General features: G+C 44.8%; 1 protein-coding gene across 5 annotated transcripts in view; it reads left to right on the top strand.

The window, feature by feature from the left end:
• The window catches only part of RREB1 (ras responsive element binding protein 1), a 125,772-nt gene that overhangs the window by 28,058 nt on the left and 81,255 nt on the right, over positions 1-16,459 (top strand). The window lies entirely within an intron of this gene.

The following is a 16,459-nucleotide window of genomic DNA, read 5'->3' as shown; positions in this document are numbered from 1 at the left end:
GATGCTATTTAGGAGCACTTTAGCATCGACTGGCGTGGGTGTCTCATGTATTTTAGGGGCAAGCAGGATTTGGCTTCAGTGATACAGATGCCAGGTGTGTTTGGGCACTTCAGCTTCAGCAGCCGGAGCTCCCTAAGCCAAGGGCAGACTGAACGGCATGCTCCCATCTTGCAGCAGGACCTGGGCACCCACAGACCTGCCTGGGCTCCCCAGGCACAGGGTGCTGACCAGACGAACCATCCAGATTGGGCCAGTGGCCACGAGCTGAGCATCCCCGGTGCGAGGTGGCAGGGGGCCTGGAGAGGTGGCCTAGCACACACAAGTCACTGCTCTGCCTGGCTTAAAAGCCTGGATTGTTTCAGTCTTGCAGCTCTCATGTAGGGTCTTACATTCAAAGCACTAATGACTTCCTCGCTGGGACCCAGACTCTTTAAATTTTTATTAAAGGGATTGTCTGTGCTGACATTTAGCTAGCACCAGATGTTGGCTTTTAGTTACCAGTGTGGAGGTGGCATAGCTAATAAAGGCAAGGGTAAGAAACTTGTGAGAAACTGCCTGTCAGATGCGGCTTTGTGTACTGCAGCCTGCGTGATGTCTGTTGCTTCTTCATGGGCCAGCGTTCTACAAGAAAGCTTCTTTCTTTCCTCCTTCTTCTTTTTCTACTACACTCTTGACTGGCCAAGTGTTTTCCAAGTGCATGTCTTTTTCAGGTGGCCTTGCTCTTTTGTTAGAGACTAGTTAATGCAGGGAGAGTGCAAAGGGAACTCAGTGGCAGATTTGGGGGTTTTTCCCTTCGATTTTGATATTTCTTCTGTACATAGCTTTCCTATAGATCATACTTCTCCCCCTCAACCTCTTTTGGCCATACCCTCCCTCAGAAAATGCCAGCAAGCAATTGTTTCCTTTGCAGAGCTGCGAGCCCCTAGACAGAGGCTTTTCCAGTTTTATGAATGCACCATTTGTTGCTGAGGGCACAACTGTTCGATATAACTGGCTGCATCCCACTCTACTTGGGACCAGCATGCACTACAGCCAGGCTATGCATAAACCAGATTTTTGTATTAAATGGCACCATTTTGTCCACAGCAGCAGTCTGTCTGTCTTTTGTGTGTGCGCATGTGAGACTTGCAGTTTTCAGATGCAAAATATATAAAGAACAGCAGTTTTGCAGAAATACATGTTCCTCAGTGAGCGTAGTGTACTATTTTAAGGTTTATTTTTCTTAGGGAGTTCCTGATGAGTGATATTCCTTCATTATTTTGTGTAGGCGGGCTGAAGCAAAAGCACATTTTAAAATATTTTATAAAATGGATGCATGGTGTAACGTTACAGATGTTTTATTGGGGGCATACTCAGTTATAATTGAGCTGAAAATACATGTAGCACTTTGAAAGTGTATGTGCTCATTTACGTTTTACTGTATGTCGTCCAGACTGTATAGATGAAACCACTTAAAGATGCACTCTGCTTTACATTTTTAACTATGTCTGGGAATTGCCATCTTATGTCAAACCTGGCACTCTTTCTCACCACCTGCCCCCCTTACCCCCCTTCTCTAAGGTCAGCGCAATTCACTGGCTGTGGCCAAAATGGTGCACATGGCTCCGGGCTGCTGTGCTGGGTCAGGACGTGTCGGGGGAGGCCGCAGGGCTGCACGGCCATTGAGCGCGGCTCCCATCCTAGCTGAGATGCAGTCTTTAACAGGTTTCTCCAGAGCACGCACATCTGCGACGCTTGGTTTACACTTAAAATAACGCAACACCGAGCCCTCTGGCAGGCTGGGAGTGCATGAGGAGGGGGCAGAGGCGCAGCTGGGGTCAGTGGGTACCGTGCTGTTTGCATGCTGTTTCTTTCTTGTTTCTCCCTCAGTCCTGAAGAGCAGCTTTTGGAAAGCGCCATCCCCATTTTCAGTTATGCGAGCAGAGGCTGTAAAACAGGGAGGTTGCACGAGGCTCTCGTCCTGGCAGCTGAATCACAGTTTAGGCTTTTAGTCCACGCTGCCTGTCTCATTTGTCTCAGTGCCAGGAGTTTCTCCTCAGAAGCACAGTGGGCTCTTTTTCCCATCTCTTCTTTCTCATACCTGTTGAGTGTGTCCCCCAGCAAATAAGAACATCTCCAAAGCAACCCCACCAGCTTAGAAACTGTCCATTCATGCTTCAGTTAAAATGCGTTCCATCTTCATCATCATTGTGTTTAAGGAATGGGGAAGACTGGAAACACCTCTAAATTTTCCCTCTTTAAAGAAGGCGGTATTGATTGGAGAAGATGAAGATTCCCCATCTCACCCTCCTTTGGGTACCTGAGCGAGTCTGAGCATTGGGCAGGCTTGCCTGAAACATAATAATCCATCCACCAAAAAGGAATAATAAGAAAAATATACAGCTTTGCAGCCTTTCTGTTGAGGTTTCCACCCCTCAACCCCCACCTCACAATGTTCCTTCATATATTCACTGCCCACATAATGTTAACGGGGGATGAGGGTGGGAGGGGGAAGCTCGTTCTCTTTCATGTGACTGCAGCACAGTTAATAATTGTACCAGACTTGAGGCACTCGCGTGACCAAAGGGATTGACCAGATTCATAACCAGACAGAAGATTTTCAGGCACATCTTCATGCCTTGGCGTCCCAGCAGATTGAGAGAAGGAGCCAGATCTGCTTTCTCTGCAATTGCTCATTTGTTATGAGCTGGCTATTATATAGCACGCAGAAACAAAGGCCACCCTGGCCTGAAAAGCCCCTAAAGAAAAACAGTATAGTAAATACATCTGTAAAACAGTGTTCAAGTTACAGACTGCATGTATCTCACGTGCTCTCCCTCCCTCCCTCCATCTTCCCCCCACCCCCCCTTGCCCTTGCTGCTTTAAAAAAGGGATGGCAAAACAGTTTGATAAAATGCATCAAGTGCTCCACTGTTGATACGATTTAAAAAAAAAAAAAAAAAAAAAGAGGAATCTTTGCTTAAGCATGTGTTTCCAACACTTTAATCTTTTATGGGCTGCATACTTGCTGTGGGAGTGGAAGGGGATGCTGCAGGCTTACTTTCAGTGTACTTGGAAATCTTTCCCACAGCATGAAAACTCCCCAGAAAATGTGAAACAACGGCCTGCAAACCAGGAAGTTTCTGATGCCTAGCACTCTGCTCAGAGGGATTTGCTGTGCTCTGGAGGTCATGGAATAATCTTCTTTGTTGGCTTCTCTGCGTTTATTTTACATGTTATGGAGGGGTATGTGTGTGTTGCTGAGCTTTTAGGGGTCCTTGTTTCTGTAGCGTATTTTTGCCCCTGGTTCTTTTGTTACTGCACTCCCGTGATTAATACGTCTGCTGCTTAAAATGGCTACTGAACCACCACCGAGTTCTTGCCACTGGTTACCAGCTGCTTAACCCCTGTCAGAAACCACCCAGCGCAGATTTGAGCTGATGCTTTTGTTGTGTATCAGGTATATTTATGATTTTCGGGCTGTCCATTAACCCTGTGAATACTGTACCACAATGAAGACATAAATCTGCTGTGGTGATGATGGTATGTCCTGATGCTGGGATCACTGCCGCTGCCCCCGCACTGTGCTCTGATAGATTTGCGTGGCGTGCAGTCTTCTGGGGGTGTGGTTTTGGGTGTTTGTTTTTTTTTTTTTGCTGTGTTTTCCCACCCCTTACCACTTTGTATAGTTTGGGTTTGGTTTTTTTTGAGGAGCTGCAGAAGTTGCTAACATAAAAAAGCAGCAAGGAAGGTGGGAAGTCTGGTGCTTGAGGGCTGATGGTTCTGGTGAGTTGGTAAGGAAGATCCAGTTCCCTAACAGTGATGAAATAGTGCGTCCAGTTTCAGCCTGTGATGGACTCGGCGTTCTGTTTCCTGGCGTCTCCTTTCTGTGTGCCTATGTTTGTGCTGGAGTGCGATGGAGCGTGAAAGGAGTCAGAGGAGAGAAGGGGCTGCACCTTGGCTCTGATTGCCGAAAAAAACCCAGCCAACAACATTGACCAAAAGGAAAGTTAACTGGAACATACCACAGAACAGGTTAGGCAGGACGCTGAAGCCAGATACGAACCTTCTCCTGTGCTTTAAGGCATCTTCAGTACACCCTGCTCCCACTACCCTTTCAGGTTTCCCCCCCCTCCTCCCCGTTATGAAATATTCCTGCGCAGATTGGGTTTGAACATGGGGCAGGCGGTTGGTTGCAGCGCTTGCTTGCCTGCTGCCAGCTGTTTCTTAAGAAATAGAGGGTGCACTTGTCTGTGCCCGTCACCCGGTCGCAGAGGCAGCGCTCCGCGTGGCATGCGCCTGTGTGTGCCTTCGTGCCCTCCGCCACCTTGCCTGGCCAGCAGTCCCAGCCGAAAAGTAGCGGGGGAGGAAGAGCAGTAAGGAGACGGAGAATGCTGGCGGGTGGAGCTTGGAGGGCTGATCCTCCACGTAGTTAATCATTACTTGCAGCATAACCTGTTCCTGTTTTCTAGAGGTTTCACTGGCACCCGCGGCCAGAAGCATAGGAGGGATATGTGACAAACTGATTTCTGAGCGAGACGGTTTTGCCTTGCAGCAGGAAGCTCAGTGTCTAATACGAGACATCATCTATTCTGTAACATGTTTGTGCCTAATAGTTCAGTAAACATACCATATATAGCCCGGTTCGTGCTCACTATAGCACCCTGCTGCAAGGCGACTTTGCTAGTACCACACAGATTCCTTAGCTCCTGGTAACCAGCTGACAAATAGGATGTTGCCATATGTAACATAAATATTCCACACAACTGGGGTTTTTTACACTCCTGCTCATAGTGCATAAAGCATGTGTTTCTGATCATGACAGTCTTAAGTCTGGCACTTTGAAAAACGAAGAGGATTATACAAACAAGGTGCCTTACCCGAAGGATGGACAAGGTCCCACGTATGCATTTTTTTTGCAGAATGAAGATTCCACTCCTTTCTAAATGTCAGACAAAGCTTGTACAAATTAATGTTTTGGGGACTTTTTTCTTTCTCTTTTCTCCCCTCTCCACTTCAAATGCCTGTTGCCTCCTAGGTGATGGGTCCCAAGTTAGAGCTATGATTCGCTGGGAACTTTCTCTTTCCATTCTAGCATCTTCCGTAGAATTTCTCCCCTTCCTCTTTCTTTGTGCACTCTTTTTGTTTACCCCATGCTAGTAGGGTACCGAGCACGGCGGCAAACATGATGAGTAGCACTGCAGCTGGATTCTCAGCTTTCTTAATCAGCTGTTACATATGGTTTGCCTTCAACTTTTTTTTTTTTTTTTTTTTAAACATTGTGAAATTACTTCAGTAACACTCTGACTCTTTCTGTGCTGGGAGAGGTGGTTCAGGAAAAGGAGATGAAGCCCGCCTGCCTCAACCGGGGTGGAATATTTTTGCCTTTTTGTGCCTTCTACTTCTTGCCCTGTTCCTTGGTATGTGAGACGGTGTGGACCCCAGATAACCTTGCACAGAGCTTCCTGGGTGTCTGCTTGGGGATGGCTCTTAGCGCCTGGGTCCAGCAGTTCAGTGACTGGCAATGCCTCCTGTACCACGGAGCTGATTGCTTCGTCACAGGAGGTGGCTGGTTAGATGCAGATCCTACAGGTGGATTTTTGTCTAGTGACTTTCTCCTTATTTAGGCAGGACTTCCAGAAGGGGAAACTTTGCAGGGAGGGAATGTTTGGGTGTTACATAAATGGACAGGACTGTATTTCTCCTACTTGTCTCTCATTGGCCTCGTCAGAGTGAATTATGTCTGACTGCTTGGCAGTTAATTGGACCATCCTTCCCATTTCCTAAGCTGATAAGCCCCTCACTGTCTGCCTCAATCAGGCTTCTTTGTTTGAGAAGTTACTAATGCTGCAGAAGAACAGAATAACTACTTTCCTATGTACTGTAACCGAGTGAGGTGCTCTGATTAATAAGTCTATGAAGATTCTCTAAATTTCTTCAGCAAAATCCTTTCATGGAGACTTGTACCGTAATTCCAGTAGTTGTTGACAGGAACTGAAAAGCAGGTATAGCCAGTGGGTTTAGTACGTACCTGTCCCTTTCTGAAAGAATTGCATTCGTGTTTAAGTTATCCTGTGAGCAGCTTTATTCTGGCAGATCCTAGTAGCCATGCAGAGTACCACGGGTGTCTGTAGTTGCCTGTCCATCAGGATCGAGTCTCAGAAATGGCTCCCTTTTACCACAAAGCCTTCAGACTGGGACTGTCTGTCTTGATGTGTCTGGACCGTGCCTAGCTTAAAGTGGGTGTTGCCAGAAGGTGAGTAATAAATGATGATTAATTGTCTCTGAGCTATGGATGAGTTTCTATGAAAAAGCGCTTGGCTAAAGGCTGTGCTTCAACAAGCTCATCAAAATTAACCACGCAGGAGACAGTAGTGTAGCATCCCAAAGGCCTGTCTCTTGACTGGTTTTGTTTTGACTTTGGTGGATTTACTACAGCTGATTGGAGAAACACGGGTCCTTTTGTCTCCAGTGTTTAATGGTATCAGTATTGCAGATTGCAAATGGGCTGAGTGGTACAGACTTGTATGAACTAAAAGTAAACACCCTTTTGTTAGATTGCTCAGTAATCTTTTTAATTCAAAGGTGTGGTTATGAACCTTGCAGGTATGCATCCTCGTGTTTGTACCATTGAATCTATGATACGAATGTAAAGAAAAGATGCAAAGATCCTGTGTTCATTCTATCTTGAAGTTGAAAAGTGATTTTATTCTACAGGAGACCACTAGCCCTTTGCTGTCAAAGCTGTAAATAAATAGAAAACCTAAAGCCATGGTGATTTTTAAAATGGTTTCCATTCTGAGTTTACATATTGATTTGAGCAACGCATTGTATCTGTTTGATTTTACAGTTATTTCTAAAATGTTTTGAAAAGTAGGATTTGTCACAGAAATCTTCCTTCTGCCACCGTCCTTCAGTTATTTCTGGCAGCTTTCAGGGCCCTAAGCACACAAAGGAAATATTGGGGGATTTACTCCTTGCACAAAAATTGGAAGGACTGGGCTTTTTTGTTCTTAAAAAGCTTGCCAAAATGGGGTTTGTCTTGACTTTGGCATAGAGGATGTAAAGCATGCGAGTAAAATAAATGTGCATCACATTGTGGGCCTACATTTATAGGTACACTCCGACCCTGGGAAGTAAAAGCCAGTTTATTTTTCATTGTACCTCTGAGTTGGTGTTGCCGAGCCCCTGGATGTCTGTGGCACCGCCAGGGGATGAGGAGAGGCGGTTGGGTTCAAGAGGCCGTTAGTGGCGTTGGGCCGTTATTTGTTCGTTAGGTCTGAGAGGTGCAGGAGGTGGGGTGAGCTGAGCGCGGGGCCCGGTCAGTGGGGCAGGAGCTGGAGGAGAGGCCGAGGCAGGTAACCACCAGCAGTGGCTGGATCGACATCCCTTCCTCCCAGGGACTTTCTGGCGGTTGTCAGGCCCCAGACAGTTAGCTGACAGCCTCTTGTACTGTGACTTCTTTTATTAGTGATTTTATGGCCTGACATTGAAGGTGATGGGTGGAGAACTTGTACGTGGATTTAAAAGTTTCTGGGCGAGTGTTTGTGCTCTGTATCTTGTCTGAACCTTACCCAGGCTGGTTGAAGACCAGCCAGCAGCCACTGAGTCAAAGGCCTTGCCATTTCGCATGGGATCAGTGAGCTTCAGTCTTCCTGAGGGGGGGTGATGAGGAAGGAGGGGCAGGAGGTGTCCCTGTCTCAAAAAACATTGAAAAGTTAAAACTGGAAAACAAGTTACTACTCACTACAAAGTTCTTGGAAAGAAAGATGCATGCATGGATGGAGAAGTTTAGGAAGTGTTTAGCCTCAGAATTAGGGCGACTTGAATTAGCGGCTGGGCCTGTAGCGATCTGTGTGTTCATGTATGTATAGGACCTTAAGCACAGAAAGGTTTGGGGTGAGTCTGGAAAGGGTCCATGTTTAAGGAATGTAGTTCTTCTGGCTTCTGAGATAGCTTTTTTGTATAGACAGCATGGAAAACGATTACAAAAACAAGTATTGCAAGACACTTAATGAGATGGGAAACTGGCAGTGCGAAGTCTGTGGCTCTTGGGCTCGAGTGATTGTGGGAGAATTGCAGGGGTTTTTTTTTTTTTTCCAAGCAAGCATTTTCTGACTCGTGAACAACCACGAGTGGCATTTATCCTGTGGGTTTAAAGTCAGCAACCCCAAAAGTGCATTCAGAATCTCTCCTGACTTTTGGGATGAGAGGCTGTGACAGCAACAGGACTCGAGGAGAAAAAAGATGCTTTCAATGTTTGCTGGCAGTTCCACCAGGGTAGTCTGAGACTTCATCTGCTGAGGTGTCAAACTGTGTGCTTTCACCCTTTTGGAGTGGGGGTGACTGCGACTGACCAGACCAGTTTTTAGGGAGCTTAGTCAGCTTCCTAATTTCCACTTACACTGAGAGAGTCATCAGGGACAGCAATGGAGAGAGAATGTCAGTTAAGTACCTCTGCATGAAAGAAGCTGGGCTGCCAGGAGGTTTTTCAATTGGAGATCACGAAGCAGCTTTATTATGGGTCCACTCTTCTCTTCCCATGCGGCTCTACCAAGCTTTAACCATTTATGCTGAAACAATACAGGTCAGATGTTTATTAGCTTCAGGTCACATTTGTTTTTGCTGAAAGAAAAATAAGTAGTAAAAAAAAAAAAAAAAAAACTCAGCCATTTCTAAGGATGCAGCTAAGAGTAAAGTAACTTTAGGTTTTGGATTCTTTTTCATGTGCTTGCTTTTCTTATTGGAAAGGAGAAAAAAATGCAATAAACCTAGAATCCCCCAAAGCAGGGGGAGAAAGTCTGACCTGTTCTTCTAGTCCTCAAAGCTGCAATGCAGGGGCATTGAGATTTGGGAAGGGCAAAGCAGGTGGGAGATTGCAGTTACAGGTATCATTTGAATAAGCTAGCTATTGATTATCATGGCTGATAATCATCAGCAATGGTGATTTCCCCAGTGCGTTCTGTTCTTAATGTCTGTTGCAATACGGATGCTGAAAAGGACTGGGCATGCATGACACAGTGAAAGCCAAACATCCTTGTGTCCCTCTTACTCCAGGCCAGAGTAAGTCAGTTCAGCTCTGTGAATACTGAAGTTGGCAACCTAGCCCCACATCTTGAGTTTGCAATTTAGCCATCTCCTATGTGTCTGTATTTGTCTGCTCTTTCACATGCCGTGTGGAATGTGTGACCGTTTCTCTTGCACTGTGATGTACACGTATAGGTATGGAATTTCTGGTTGAGGGGTTTGTTGGTGTACAGTGAAAACATTCTCATGAATGTACTTTGTAGGCACTTCTGTTCCATATGGAGTAAGCATAGCATGAGGGTTGTCTGACAAGATTTGCACACATTGCCAAATGCTGCTGGTCTTATAAATAAAAACCAAAAAAAAATAAAAATAAAAACAAAGGCCCAGAAGTTTGTAGATACCTGTGCATGTAAACAAACTTCCTGATGCAGGGGCCACTTAGCCCTCCCTTGCAGACCACAGCTTGGGCTGTGACCTTTGTAGCTTCTGTTGAAGCTTAATGGGTCTCTTCCAAAGGATGGACCTATTAGTATTAGTTCATTAGCAAGACTGAGGCCTTGGTTTTGTAACGAACCCTTAAGTGCGATTTGCAATAGCCTGCTGACTGTATCTTACTAAGCTGCTGTGGGTGCAAGAGGGAAACAGACTGAGGCTGGAGTAATATTTACCTTCACTTCAAGTTAGGAGGAGTATCTGCAGTAAAAAGGAATGTGCCACACCTAGGATCTCTGGAGTTGGCTTTTCTGGGAACTTTGGCCACAGAGAATGAAATACCCCTGATGCTGTACATGCAGGGCAAAAGCGGCTGCTATCGTTAAAAATATGCATATGAAAATGGAACTGGAAGTTACTGCAAAGCTGTGTTTGCAGGTATCATAGCAAGGAAATTTTTAGAAATCAGTCCTGAAAGGTTTTACAACAGCAAGTAACTCGGATACTCCCTGAAAATTTTTGTTTGCTTTGCTGAAGTGTTAAAAGAATCCCTGGTTTCTGTAGTTATGGCTAGCAATTAATAAATTAGTTTAGGATTTTGTTGTCTTTTGATTATGTACATTGTGTACGTATAATATGTGTTTTAATGTGCATTTTAAAACTGCTTTTTTCCTTGATTATGGAAGGGGAGACCATGGAAAGAGTATTTTAAGTTCTTTGACTAGAGACTTGATTGAAGTCATTTAGTCATTTAGCACCCCAGAGCAATATTGAATAGTTCTGTCCTCCTCTGTTTTGAGCTCAAAATGGAAGAAAAATCCCTTTTTTGTTTGTTTTCAGAGAGAAAACAATCTGAATTTCAAAGTGGGTTAAATAGTTTAGCGATTTGTATTCCATTTCTTGCAAACTCCCCCCTCCCACCCGAGCCCAACCACTCTTCCCCTCTGCTCTTGCCCACAGAATTACCATGCAACTAATTTTAGAGGTGGGTTTACGCGTTTGTTTTAAAAACACTGCTGTCTTCATCTCTGCTAATCCACCAGGTGGAAGCAGATGTGTAGAATAGCTGTACATGTATTTGTAAATCTGAGTTTGAGCAGAGGGTGTTTCTAAGAGGGTAGTGTATGTGCAAAGGCAAGGGAACCCTCAGTAGTGTAACACCACCAGTTAAAGCAAAAATTTGCAGTTAACCACTAGCTGGATTCGTTGGTGGTTTTTGTTCATGTGGTGGGCTGGGTGACATTGTATTAGCCAATTCTTCTGATATATGGTTAGAGATCAGTTGCCTGGCTGTTCGGAATTACAATAGGGAGAAGGCTATCGGGGGAGGGGATGAGGAGAATAAGATAGGAAGTGGTTTCTTAGAGATGGGTGCTCTTCTTGTGCTAACAGAAGTTTTGGTCTATTAACTCTGAGTGTGCTTTTCTGACCTACAGACTCGTTTGTAGCTTACTGATGTCTTCTTCCCTTTTGCCTGACTTCCCATTAACTACCTGGCATCCCTGTACCTCTCTGCTCTTGCAAAAAAAAATGGGTCCTTTGAAGTTTGGGGAATACCCCTTTTGTGTTCAGCCCTCACAACGATTTTGCTTTGAGTGCATCTTTGTCTGGAATTATGCTTAAAAGTGCTAAAAATTTTATTTTGTTTGGTTGAGGGATGGGTGGAAGTGCAGGAGGAGTCCACGTGGTAGCAAAGAGGAAGCTTGAGGTAGCACAGAGTGACCTCCTGAAAGCATCCCTCCAGCCTGTGAATGTTCATGGTCTCCTAAAGGCAGTCATTTGGGAAGGGGCTGCGCTATCCAGATTTACAGTGCCTACTATGTTTCATGTAACAGAAATGCTGTGGCTGTGTACTGCTGCAGGTTTTTGTTCTGTTCCTCTACAGGTTTTGTTGTTTCTCCACTGACCTGTTGTACTAAAATTCATGTCACTGCCTGACAAACTGTGCTTTTAATAACTTAAGCTTTACTTTATAGGGCAAAGCCTGGGCAGTAAGACATGTTGAATATATATTGCCTTAAATATTTTCCTTACTGACTCTGTGCTCCTTGAGTTTTACTGAATTCTGAGCATGTTACAGAAACAATCAAACTGCCTAGAAGTGAAGTGTTGCTTTCCAGCTATAGCAGTGAAGATATTTGCATTTAAAGTCCAGAGTTGCAAGATTTAGTTCTCTACTTGTACTCTGTGCATGTTGAGACAAAAATAAAATGGAGGAAAAGCTGAAAGAAACCGTTTGCATCACTTGAGGTCCAGTGGGAGCTGGGGGTCAGGATCACTCTGAGAATTAATCAGTTCACTAGAGGATAAATACAAGGAAATGATGGTATTGCAATAAGGTTTTCATTTTTTTTTTATTAGTAGCAGAAACTTTAAAAATAAAAAGAGAGCAAGAATAAGCCTGGGAGCAGAAGTGGCCTGAAGGAGAAATGACCAAGACCAGCTTAGAAATGCAGAGAGTGGTAGTTCAGGAGTGCTGCTTCACTGCATCTGTGTGTGAATCTCCTTTCTGTCTTGGGGAGGGGGGCGAGAGAGATCACAGCCCTGTGAAATCTGACTTCTTAATGCTGTTTTGAATAAAGAGAAGTTGTTCTGGGCCTTCCGCTTTTCTTGAGATTGAGGATTTTAAACAGGGAATGCCTGCACAAAAGCGACGGTAATCGCAATCTGAAAATGGCGTGTGGCATTTCTTGTCATTTTTAACAAGCCAAAACATCGCAGAAATCTGCCCAGGCAAACTTTTGGTCCTGCTGTGCCCCAGTGCAATAATTATAATGCAGAAACAGCTGATGGGTCATGTCTCCAGCCCTGCGCAGCATTATGACTTGCTACCTACATTCCATGTTTAGCTTTGAGCGATCAGATGGTGCAAGCAATGTGAGCTAGCAGTGCCTGAGGACATGCAGTCAGGCAACATGTCCTGTCCCTCTGCAGCTTCTGTTTCTTTTTTCCACTTCTGTCCCATCCCATCCCCTTAAGGTGATGCCTTTTATAATAAATACAGCTCTTCGGAGCGGGTCAGCTGCCCGTGCGGGAGCATGTGTGCCATTCCCACTGTGCTGTGTATTAAGTCCAAGGGCCCAAGCTTTGTAAATATTGTTTCTAAAGTGCCTGAGGACTCCAGGTGAGCTGCTTGCCCTACTTACCAGGGGCTGTGGAGCTGTGGTTGGTACATGTGGTGGCACACAGTGGCAGGCTGTTTCAGCGTGGTTACTGATGTGACCTAATGAAGTGCGAATTGTGTTGGAGGGGGTAAATTTTGTCTTTGTGCATGGGGAAGGGGTCATTTACAAATGTTTACAAACAAACAAAAAAGTTGAAAATTATGCTTAATTCAGCCGACTCAGGGAGGTGGTGGTGGGGATATTTTGGACTTGGGTTTGTTTTGTGCTTAGCACTGTGCAAAAGGTACACCCAGGCCTTGATCTAGGATAAATCTGATAGGTAAGCAGAAAATTACCTACTCATTGCCTGGGACTGCTCTTGCTCTCTTGTTCCCCCTCTTCCAGGGATGCCGCTGGAGAGGTGTGGTACAGACACGTTAATTGTGGTAGTTTTATTTTATTGTGAACTTATTTTCACTGGGTTTAATTGGAGAACTGAACTTTAGGTAGACTTTTACATGGTAGGAGTGTTCTTCACTGCAGAGGGGTTGCAAGTGAGCTCTGAGCTGGAGGGAAGGGAGTGAGAGGGGAGTGGGAGGAGGGAGCCTGGAGATGGAGCTGGCTGTGGGTTCGTTCCACTGCATCTTTTCATCTTTCCCTGGTACTGCAGCACCACGGGAGTAGAGTTACCGACAACATTCTTGCTCAGGTCTCTCATCCCTCACTCAAATAGAGGGTGTAATTTGACGATGTCTGCACTCCCCTGTGTGAAGGCTGTTGATGAAACTATATGTGTGTACATTTTTAAGTGAAAAAAACCCAAAACCCCACCAACAAAAAAAACCCCCAAACCCAAACAAATGCAAATCCCAAACCAGATCAGTTCCGTGATCCCACATCGCCGTACAGTTGTTCAAATGCTGGGACTGGCATGAGGCTGGAGAGAGAATGTGTGGCCAGAGCTGCGGGGTGAAGTGAGGACTGGCAGTCTGTCCTTCTGAATGACAGCCATGGCTTACATCAGGTTAAATCAGTCTGTACGCTGCAGGCTGAGGCGAAGCAGAATGGATTAAAAACAGGTTTTTACTTCTAGCCACGATTTTCCTCACAACTGCAGTTCTGCGTCAGCTTGTGGGATACGTGTATTTCTGCATCTCAGCTGCTGTGGAATGTGAGAGACATCTTTCTACAGGACAGTTCTCGCAGTCAGTATTCCCTAAAGTTTTCCTTATTCGAACTGCTGCATCCACAACTTTCACAAATAGATTGTGAATCTGGATTTTTATCTTTTCCTTCTCCATCTGTATCGGTTGTTATCAGCTGCAAACAGGTTACCAGTGAGGCCTGCTGGGCTGCTTAATGGGTGGCCGCCTGGCGCTGCCTTTGGGCTGATGCAGATAATTTCTATTGGCCAAGGTTATCTCCCTGCTGACCTTGTAGCCAGAACTCAGCCTCTCGGTGGCACAGTAATTGTGGGAAGGAGGGCTTCTGAAAGCATTCGTAAGGGCTGGAATAGCCTTTCTGGTTTTGTAAAAGCCATATTTTATTTTCATCAGTGCTGTGAATGAGGAAAGAAAATGCCTTGATGTCAAGTTTGCAAATTCAGAGAAGGTTGTGTTTGAAGATTCTTTTCTTCTAAAATCCACTGTGGAGGCATCCCAAACTTAGCATGGCAAGAGAATGCTGTACCACAATTTGGCTTAAAAGTCCACTTTTGCTGCTGTACTTCCTTAGTTTGCTCACTGAGCATTGATAAATGGCATCTGATTTCTTCCTAGCTGTAGCCTTTCATGCCAGAATTTCTTTTCCATTGGTTGCAATTGGTTCAGTTTACTGGACTAAATATGTTTGCATGCTTTTGGGATGAAGAGGGACTTCTGTTAGCTGTGTAGCAGAATGAGGCACAGGGATTAATAGGGGGAATGGGGAGAGAGGGAGGAGTTGGGTTTTCTTTTTTCTTCCGAGAGGCATCAGGCTCCTCCCGTAGCGAGGGAGAGCATAGTACATCGAACCTAAAGACCTTTAAAGTACATGCTGAAATGGATGCTGGGAAGATACAGTACAGTGCTTGGGCACAACTCCAAGGCTCCCAAGGCAAGTAATATTTAAACAAGCTGAACAGCCCCTTTCGGCAAGCAGCAGGAAATCCAGCACTGAGCTTTGTGTTGTTGCATGGTCAGCAGAAGATAAAAGCTCAGGCTGTGCAGCTGGGGTTCCCTCCTATCACTGGATGGCAAACTGTTAAGAAAAGATAAAAGGACAGAAGGGAACAGGGGGTCGTCTTATTGAAAAGCATTCCTTCATATTTTAAGCCATCAGAGTACTTTGAAATATGTTGGGCTTGATGTAAGTTAGAAACGGTGCCATCGGCAGCTCTGGGGTGTGTTGGAGCTTTTACATCAGTTGGCAGGCGAAAGGTGTATTCGTCCCTCTGCTTCACCAGAGATAAATGTTTTACATGGGTAGGATTGTGCTACGCATAGGTGCCTCACCACAAGCCTCACAGTGGGCAGGAGCTTCCCAGAACTTTTAGGAGCAGGGCGTGTAATGGTGGGGCTGCTGCTGACTGGAGGTTTCATTCTGAAATGCAACCAGCATTCAGCTGTATATAGCCTTTCCAGGTCCCGCTTCCTGCAGCTGATCCTTGGTTAGGGACTGTTTTAACAATGAGGAAGAGAATTTAAATGAATGAGATTGCTAGTTCAAGTCATCTAATCATTATTTACTGAATTCCTCCCCTCCGTCCCTCCTCCTTTTTTCCTGCATCACAGCACTGGTGTCTTGGGAAAGAAAATGTCTCAGAGCATTTGTTACCAATTTAGCAGCAAGTACGTGCTCAAATTTGGGATTTCTGAGATCTATGTGTGCCATATGTAGGCAAAATGTAGTATTTGCTAGTTCCAGTAGAAGGGAACAAACACAAATTCACTGTTCTTCAGATAGTGTTTCTTTAATCTAGTGAGACTTACATTTGTGCAGCCTTTTTGTTTTGGTAAGACGGTTAACCGTCCTCCCTAGGGTGCCTAATTGCTTATCATGAACTAATCAGTCCCCTGGGTATATGGAGGGATGAAACACTGCCAAGATAGAGCCTGTGACTTCCCCCAGAGGTGTGATAACCCTCCCAATTACCCCACCTTTTGGGGAGCTTGCTTACGGCTACTTGAAAGACCTCATTACTTCAGAAATTATCCATGTTTAAGAGATTTTAGGAAGTTCTAAAGGAGCGTATTTGCTGAGGAGCCTTTGAACTTGTCAGCTTTCGTATTTTTTATGTCAAATCTGTATTGAATAATGTTTCAAGTTTGGTGTGAAATGTGCTGAACGTGCTGCTGCTGCCACTTCTGTTTATGAAGGTCCCTACCTCCGTAGCCTCCGTGGCATGCCAGACCCTAACAGATGAGGAAAGGGCCAGTTCCTGTAGGGATGGTGAAATCTTCTAGCTTCAGAAACCCTGTTTGAAGTTTAGGTGAAGGAACGAGTGAAACAAATCTGGTGGTCTCATCTAACTTTTGGTAGAATGATATGTGTGAAATGACTGGGTAGATTAAGAAAAGTCTTTCACCTTACACTGAAAAATAATTTATTTCACTGATGGTTTTGCTTGCTTTCTCCTTTTAGTTTCTTGTTTTAAGTCATTCAAATACATGCTTGTCTGCTTTACAGGTGAGACAGCTACTGGTTTCTTGAACTCTTCTCTTGTGTCTCCTTATGTTGAACAGTTGAGCTCCATAAAGCATGTAAAACTTACTACAAAACAGTCATGTCTGAACTGGAAGGGGAAAATAACTCCTGCTATTTAGTATCTGAGTGAAAGTACAAGTTCTGGTGTTGAGGTTTTCTTTGTCCTTTCCTTTTTCTCTGAATGAACATCACTTTTGTATGAAGTTTGGAGGATGGGATCTGTCAGTTGG

The sequence above is a fragment of the Falco naumanni genome, chromosome 3, assembly GCF_017639655.2.
Source record: "Falco naumanni isolate bFalNau1 chromosome 3, bFalNau1.pat, whole genome shotgun sequence".
Classification (NCBI taxonomy): Eukaryota; Metazoa; Chordata; class Aves; order Falconiformes; family Falconidae; genus Falco; species Falco naumanni.
Note: the sequence above shows the minus strand (reverse complement) of the source record. Positions and strands in the feature narration are given on the sequence as shown.